Raw genomic sequence first — 9,474 nt, forward strand, 5'->3', positions numbered from 1 at the left:
TAAAATTGCTAAAATATGTGTATGTCTGGTACAAGTAAAACTATGTAGTTTGTCCTGGAAGACATACCAAATAAATTCATATCTTGATAATTCATAATGGAAAGTAATTATTTATAGTTCCATCATCATTCTAAAGTGAAATGTTGCAATCCATTTCATTCCTCAGAAAATCTATGTAGCAATAAGACAAAATGTAGCTTTTCAGTGAATGAATATCTAAAAATCGTCTTGATCAAGCTTCTACTTCCTGTGCTATTAATATTAAGAAGAGCAATTTCTTGGAAAGGGTTTTTTGAAGTTGAAATTGAGAAAAAGCAATCATGATTTTTGAAATAGAAAAATTTTGGAATAAAGCTTTGAGCAAGATTTATAGCTTTTCTACTGTGGAGAGCTTTATTATAGACCAAGACCAAGAACATGGTAGTTAGGTGTAAAGATATGGATTTATCAGGTAGTTAATTTGTAATTTCTACCAATAGAATTAGAATTAAAATTAAAAGATGGTGTTACATATTAGGAGCTAGTTATTAAAAGTAAATAGTGAATGTGGAAACCTGTTTGGCGAGGCGGCCGCGCTGGGGCAGATCGAGGGGCCAGTGGCTCCCTCGGGGCTCGCAGCGTCCGGGCCCGTGACGCGGCGGCCGCCCTCTGCCCCGGAGCCCCTCGGAGGCGCCACCATGTACTCGGAAGCCGGCCCCGTGCTTGGGCCTCCTGCGCCGCCACCACCCCCTATCCAAGAATATGCCTTCACGCCTCCACCGCGGCCCGACTTTGGGACCTCCGGGAGAACAATCAAACTACAGGCCAACTTCTTTGAAATGGACATCCCCAAAATTGACATCTACCACTATGAATTGGATATCAAGCCTGAGAAGTGCCCAAGGAGGGTTAACAGGGAAATAGTGGAACATATGGTCCAGCACTTTAAAACACAGATCTTTGGGGATCGGAAACCAGTGTTTGATGGAAGAAAGAATCTTTACACAGCTATGCCCCTTCCAATCGGGAGGGATAAGGTGGAGCTGGAGGTCACGCTGCCAGGAGAAGGCAAAGACCGCATCTTCAAAGTATCCATCAAGTGGGTATCCTGCCTGAGATTACAGGCGTTACACGATGCACTTTCGGGGCAGCTGCCCAGTGTCCCTTTCGAGATGATCCAGGCCCTGGATGTGGTCATGAGGCATTTGCCGTCCATGAGGTACACCCCTGTGGGCCGTTCCTTCTTCACCACATCTGAGGGCTGCTCCAACCCTCTTGGTGGGGGCTGAGAAGTGTGGTTTGGCTTACATCAGTCCGTCCGACCTTCTCTTTGGAAAATGATGCTGAGTATTGATGTGTCAGCAACAGCTTTTTATAAGGTGCAGCTGGTGATTGAGTTTGTTTGTGAAGTTTTGGATTTTAAAAGCATTGAAGAACAACAAAAACCTCTGACAGATTCCCAAAGGGTAAAGTTTACCAAAGAAATTAAAGGTCTAAAGGTGGAGATAATGCACTGTGGGCAGATGAAGAGGAAGTACCACGTTTGCAATGTGACCGGGAGGCCCACCAGTCGTCAAACGTTCCTGCTGCAGCAGGAGAGTGGGCAGACAGTGGTGTGCATGGTGGCCCAGTACTTCAAGGACAGGCACAAGCTGGTTCTGCGCTACCCCCACCTCCCATGTTTACAAGTTGGACAGGAGCAGAAACAAACCTACCTTCCCTTGGAGGTCTGTAATATAGTGGCAGGATAGAGATGTATAAAAAAGTTAACAGACAATCAGACCTCAACCATGATCAGAGCAACTGCAAGGTCGGCACCTGATCGGCAAGAAGAGATCAGCAAATTGATGTGAAGTGCAGGTTTCAATACAGACCCACATGTTCGTGAATTTGGAATCATGGTGAAAGACGAGATGACAGACGTGACTGGGCGGGTCCTACAGCCACCCTCCATCCTGTACGGGGGCAGAAACAAAGCAATTGCCACCCCTGACAAGGGTGTCTGGGACATGAGGAACAAGCAGTTCCACACAGGCATCGAGATCAAGGTGTGGGCCATTGCATGCTTCGCACCGCAGCACCAGTGCATGGAAGTCCATCTGAAGTCCTTCACGGAGCAGCTCAGGAAGATTTCAAGAGATGCAGTCATGCCGATCCAGGGCCAGCCATGCTTCTGTAAATATGCCCCGGGAGCGGACAGTGTAGAGCCCATGTTCCAGCATCTGAAGAACACATATGCTGGCCTCCAGCTGGTGGTGGTCATCCTGCCTGGCAAAACCTCAGTTTATGCTGAGGTCAAGCGTGTGGGAGACACAGTGCTGGGGATGGCCACACAGTGTGTGCAGATGAAGAATGTACAGAGAACCACTTCACAGACTCTGTCCAACCTTTGCTTGAAGATCATTGTCAAACTGGGAGGCGTCAACAACATCCTACTGCCCCAGGGCAGGCCTGCTGTATTCCAGAAGCCTGTCATCTTTTTGGGAGCAGATGTCACTCACCCACCTGCTGGGGATGGGAAGAAGCCTTCCATTGCCGCAGTTGTGGGCAGCATGGATGCACACTCCAATTGCTACTGCGCCACTGTACGTGTGCAGCAACACTGCCAGGAGATCATCCAGGACCTGGCTGCCATGGTGCGCGAGCTCCTCATCCAGTTCTACTTGTCCCCACGCTTCAAGCCCACCCGCATCATCTTCTACCTCAACGATGTCTCCGAAGGCCAGTTCCAGCAGGTCCTGCACCATGAACTGCTGGCCATACGTGAGGCTTGCATTAAGCTGGAGAAGGACTAGCAGCCAGGGATCACGTTCATTGTGGTGCAGAAGAGGCACCACACACGGCTCTTCTGCACCAACAAGAACGAGCGGGTTGGGAAGAGCGGCAACATTCCAGCAGGCACAACAGTGGACATGAAAATCACCCACCTGACAGAGTTTGACTTCTACCTGTGTAGTCACGCCAGCATCCAGGGGACAAACAGGCCTTCTCACTACCATGTCCTTTGGGATGACAATCGTTTCTCTTTCAATGAGCTGCAGATTCTAACCTACCAGTTGTGTCACACCTATGTGCGCTGTATGCACTCTGTGTCCATTCCTGCGCCAGCCTACTATGCTCACCTGGTGGCCTTTCGAGCCAGGTACCACCTAGTGGATAAGGAACATGACAGTGCTGAGGGAAGCCATACCTCTGGGCAGAGCAATGGGCGAGACCACCAAGCAGTGGCCAAGGCGGTCCAGGTTCATCAGGACACACTGTGCACCATGTACTTTGCTTGACATGTTCTAGTGTTTAGCGATTGCACACACCAAGTTGGATTCACATGAGACCAGCTATACTCAGACCAACGGATGCCCAGCCCTTCTGTGACAGCCAGCATCGAACATGAGACGTCATTGATTTTTTTAGATTCTCCATTTTCCAGAATGCCTTCCGTCCCAGATTTCAAACTTGGATTTTGAACTGCAGACCTGTATGAGACCCCATTGTTGTAGGAAATATGGTTTGCCAAAATCTATAAGCTGCTTATTAAAGTAGAGTCCCATGTTTCCCCAAAATCTCCTAAAACCAGTCTATGAACTCAGGGCTTTAAAAGATTTTTAATTTATTTGGCCATTCAATTTACTTGTTTTTAGTGCATGATTCTCTATGAAATTGATGGGCTCAAACTAGCTGTGAATATTCTCTGAGAGAGAAAGCAACACCAAACACGATTGTGGTTTTAAAGCCTTGAACATTCTGATGTTGTCACTAATGTTGATTCCTGTGATGCTGTGTGCTCCTGGCATGGCTGCACAAGCTCCATGGCCCCAAGGCCAGGTGGCCATGTGAGGCAGCCACGAGCATCTCTCACCATGCCACTGCCTGACTCACATGGCCTTAGCAAAGAAGCAGTGGCAGGTGGGCCACGCATTTACAGCAATGACAGGTCCAGAGATTGGCAGACAAGTGCCATTTTAATAAAAATTTGAAAAAAAATAGTGAATGTGGAAGTAATGTTTGGATATGTGAATGCTGTATGTTTCTATGAGGATTATTGTTTTCAAATCAATTTGACATATTTTACCCCCAAATTTCTATAAGATAGTAAATGACTTATTGGTTAAACATGAGAAAAGATTCTCCATATTTAAAAAAAAATTACAAAGACTAAATTTAGAATAACTTAGTTTAGCATTATATAACAAAAGAAATGCACACAGATTAAGAACTAGTACTATAACCTACACTGTGGGCCAAAATTTTCACCTACATGTAATTTTATGTTCATCAAGGACAGAACAGTTGAGAAAATACACCAGATAGGAATATGAAGTACTGGTATTGACTAATAATAATTTCTTCATAACCTTGTCTGTTATTTGAAGTCCATTTCATCAACATGTGAAAAGTATGGTTATCTAAACATTCTTAATGTTTTATATTTATTTATTGCACAAAATAATGCAAACACTGGTAATTGAGAAAATAATAAGATTGCACTCAATTTATATTAGATTCTACAATAATCTGCCTAGTTTTTCAAATATTAAAAGAAAAAAAATCTTGAACACTGCAATGAACTAAAGGATTTTTCCCCAAAATTCTTATGTTGAAGGCTTAACTTTAATATGATATTTAGAGGTGGAATTTTGGCAGGTGATTATGACATAGGGGTGGATCTCTCATGAATGGAATTGGCATCCTTATCAAAGGAACCCCAGAGAGATCTCTGACCCTTTATCTCCCCATCATGTGAGAATGCAGCAAGAGGTAAGGAGACTTCATATAAAAACAGGATTTCTGCCACCTGACTGCTGGCACCCTGAATTCCTTCCAGAATCATTATAAATTTCAGTCATTTATAAGCTACTAAGTCTAGAAGATATAATAAAAAATACAGCAAATTCTTAAATTTAAAAAAATTATTACAGTAAAAAACATTTCCATTAATCCCTCTCGTAATACACCCCTTTGCTTCAAACACACTTAAAACCTCCTTGCCCTTTTCTGAAGTCCTCTTTCATGAATGCCTTTATTTGTGCTGTCATGACTGCCTGAATGTCCTGGATCCATTAAAAATACTACTTTTCATAGTCATTTTGACTTTGAGGAAAAAACCAGAAGTCAAACAGTGCTGGTCTGGTGAATAAGGTGGATGAAGACACTCTGTAATGTTTTTACAAGCCTGCCTTTCTTTTGGATGGCACTCAGTAGCAGTCACTGTATTTGTTTTTTAAAATCACATCTCAGAGGCACAAAAGAGGACGTCCAGAATTGCATCAGAATATGTCAAGAATGATAGGATAACTAAGCTAGAGGGAGTCTTTTAAGCAAGGTTAATGGTAATATGCATTTTCTGTAATATTTTATTTAAATATTCATCATATATTTTGATCACACCTCATATAGTACTTTTTATAGCATCTAGTAATGGGGAATACAAACTGTGTAACTGAATCTTCAGCAATAAAATGTTTTCTCTGAGAATAAGATTTTTAATTACTAAAAATTTCAGGTTTAATATTAATAGGTTATATGACAATATATTCTTGCATGTATTTAGTCAAGAAATACTTGTAATGATAATGCAGAAGAAACATGAAAAAATGAATCATACTCATATCTTGAACTAATAGTCCTGTTAAGATATAGTATGGTTGCAAGTAACTATAATAGAAGATTATACTATCTGTCTAATTCTGACACTATAAATGTGTTCATCCTTCCTTGAAACCATTTCATAGTAAATACATAAGAGCCAGTCATAGACCACAATACCAATTACAGACATTTCACAGTACCTATTTTTTGCTTTGAACTTTCCTAATTTCTGAATGCAATTAGAACTTTTCGATATTACATTGAGGCTCCATGGCTTGATACATTTCTTATTGTATCTTTTTTTGTTTATTGACTTTGGCTATTCACTTACTCTTGGCTGGTTTTTGTCTTTCAATTTGTTTTTCCCCAAAGCTCTGTTAAGAGACCCTTCTACTTATGTATGATTTAGGTCAGAAGAGACAAGGAGATTGAGATAAAAGTTTAAGAGAAATCAAAGCAGGGAAAATTGGAAGTGACACCAGAAGACACTTACTAAAAATTCTAATATAGTAGATTGTCATTACTGGCATTAATCACTATATATAAACACCGAATTGGAAAATGTGTACTTAACTATTGCTTCTAGAAGAACACAGGATTAGTTTACTGTGAGCATCTGGTCATAAAATTGTTGTCATCTGTTTAACATTCAACCCTGTTTTACCTTCATGTCTGTTTAAAGACATCTTATTTAACTTATATTATTGTTTTATTAATATTGAATTATTGGCCAATAGTTCTGTAACCTATGGCATAACAAAATGTATATAACACACAAATTTCCTCAGTGAGACAAATCTCAAGCCTTCTTGCACTTAGGATACCAGACAACCATATGCACAGAGACCATTTTGAACAAGGAAATCAACAACAAAACAATTTCAGAAAAGTGGTGCTAAATAGGCCATGAAAAGGACTTCTGTTCACAGTGAGAGCTTGACTAAGAAGGCAAAAAATTACTTTATTTTACCTTAGCTGAGAAAATTAGTCTCTGGAGACCTAAATTTTTCACTGTTCTGTTTGCGTCTGAAAATTTTAGTAATAATCCCCTGATTATTGACTTTGAGATTTCAAATGCATTTTAGTGAGTAGGCAAATTTGTAAATTTAAAATGTATGAATAATGAAGTTATACTATATTATGAATGCACGAAGCATAGGTAGGATTTCATATGAGTGACTGAGAAGGAAGGATATTCAGTAAGACACAATGGTATTAATAAATTAACAAATGATTATGAGAAATTATGTGCCAGCCTGGAGAGTCCTAGTTGAGCAGAAACTGAGAAATAAGGGAAAATCACTCAGTGATAGAGATTAGGAGGTTTTAAATTCTCGTTGACTTTGGATTTTACACTTGATTAAAAATTTCATATATTTTTTGTGGATTCCATATACTATCTTTATCTAAGAAATACCTTAAAAATCCAACATTATAATGTATAAGCAACAACTATAGTTACAAAAATGTAATAGTCTTATATTAAAGTCTAACCAGAAAAATTGAACACACTGCAAGTATTTACAACAGAGTAAATGTAGTGTGGGGAATAGGTGTATGGGTTATGAAAATCTGAGAATCAGGGGATATGTGTAAAAACTGTGACTATTGTTAATACAAAGAGCTGGAGGAAAATGAAAAGAAAAGAAAAAGCAGTATTCTTAATGCCAAGGACCTAGGATGACTGGGAATCTGAGACCACCTGAAACTATTCTATAAGATCTGGAACTCCAAAATAGATGCAGTCTTTGCACTAGAGCCTGTCAATGCCAGGACACCTTGCCAGCACTTCCCATCAGCTAACTACTCCAGAAAGCAGCTGATTTTGGTGCCTAGGAAATCTTCCTATCTAGTTGCAAGGTAGCAGGTTGTAGAAGCTAGCAGAGCAGAAAGGTGAGGCGTGGTGTCAGGGATGGTCAACCCAAGACCAGTGCAGAACCTCAGCCCATGCTAGCCACTTCTCTCAGTTTGAACTCAATAGGAAACCTCTAGGTTAAGCAATGCAGAGTCATCTACATTTTGTGATGTAGAGTAATGTGACACTTATGTGAATAACACAATCTTTCTGTCTTATGCTAATGTGTTAGAATAGCAAATGAGTTCAACAAAGAATATATATCCATATGAGGAACATCCCGGAGTTAAGAGATTTAAGTCATGGTCTATTTTGTCAAAAGCTCACCAAGCGCAAGTTGCTCTCAAATATAAAACAACCCAATGAGATGTTTGAATACATTTAATCAAAAAAGAATAACTCTTTAGATTTCAAATTGTCTGCATTTTTCACTGAAGATTAAAATCCTGTACTTCAAAATATCAAGTCAAGTTGTGAATATTTTCCTAAAGTATACTTGTTAATTATACATGTATCAGTTAACTATCCTTGATCATGCCTCTTATTTGCTAAAGGCTTACTAACTTTTGAAATTTGTCACATGTCAAAGCACTTTTCTTAATATACTATGGTTGTCATGCCTAAATAATATGTATTTGTTTTCCGTTTAAAGATCCTCCCAAACTATCATTAAAATAGTAATAGGAGGGCCGGGGATTTAGCTCAGTGGTTTCGTTGCCTGCTGCGCAAGCTCAAGGACCTGAGTTCGATCCCCGGCACCAAAAAAAAAAAAAAAAAAATAGTAATAGGAAACTAAATTTCAAAGGTCCTTTATATGTATTTTCCTTTCATTAAGATTGGAAGATAATACTTATAAAATAATCCTGTAAGTATAATCATTTTAAATAGAAATTTAACATTGTTGTATTTTGTTTTATTTTATATCATTTTATTTTATTTTATTTTTGGTACCGGGGATCGAACTCAGGTCCTTGCACTTGCGCAGCAGGGGGCAAAACCACTGAGCTAAATCCCCGGCAACATTGTTGTATTTTAGAAGTTTTTCTTCAAAAAAGAGAATTCTAGAAATTAACTTCTGAAAAAGGGAGTTTGTTCTCTATTTACAATTAGATTTACAATTTTTTTAAAGATACTTCCTCAAACAAGTAACTATTGTTTGTAGAATTAAACTTCTAAATTCAGGGCAATTGATTTCCAGTAAAATGGAGACCCTAATATTGACAACAATCAATAATGTTTTAGTGTTTAGTAGCCAATTCATTTTAATCCCTGAAACAACAGATTTCAGCAGCTTGAGTAATAGAATTAATTATAGCTCCAGTATTCTCATTTAAGACCAAATTTCCTTTGGCTAGTAGATAACTTTATAAATATTAAATTGAAAGTTTTTGAGGGAGTCTCCCTAATGTAGGACTCTTAATAAAATAAATGTTAAAGTGGTCATGCCCTACTGAGGACTGAGATGATATGGGCCTTCCACCTGAATAGTACCTGCTCCATAATAAAGTAGGCCTGTTGTGAAAATAGTAGGTAAATGGAGGATAATTTAGTGGCATATTCCTTGTGGAAAGCTACATTTTATTTCACTTTAATATGTTTCTGACCAAATTATGTAAGATATGTAATTGTAGTAGTGAATAGATCTTAGAAAAAAGAAAATGAAAGAAATTTACTCTTCTGCTTTTCCCACATTAGTATAACAGGGCCTAAAGACTATATGTTTTGGGGCATCTTTAGGATCCAGAAACCAAGAATATTCTGTCATTAATCCATGAGTTGCCTACTCAAATTGATAAAGCATCTATTCAGCTTCAGGAACTACAGTCAAGTGCAATCAAATTACATTTATGATTAACTATCACTACAGGTTTTCTGTGTACCTTCAGGATTGGAGATAATTATGAGGTTTGGTAAAGTAGTTATTAAGACATCAGATTATGAATTAAAATGCAAAAAGCACTAAAGCTATCTTTTTTTTTTTTTTTTTTTTGGTACCAGGGATCGAACTCGGGTCCTTTTGCTTGTGCAGCAGGTGGCAAAACCACTGAGCTAAA

At 39.1% G+C, this 9,474-nt stretch overlaps 1 pseudogene; it reads left to right on the forward strand.

Moving 5' to 3' along the window:
* Nucleotides 1-677: 677 nt before the first annotated feature.
* Nucleotides 678-3,329, forward strand: LOC101717925 (protein argonaute-2 pseudogene; annotated as a pseudogene).
* Nucleotides 3,330-9,474: the final 6,145 nt, after the last annotated feature.

Source organism: Heterocephalus glaber, unplaced genomic scaffold (assembly GCF_053883595.1).
Source record: "Heterocephalus glaber isolate CG9 unplaced genomic scaffold, H.glaber_assembly_v1.0 deba00000122, whole genome shotgun sequence".
Lineage (NCBI taxonomy): Eukaryota > Metazoa > Chordata > Mammalia > Rodentia > Bathyergidae > Heterocephalus > Heterocephalus glaber.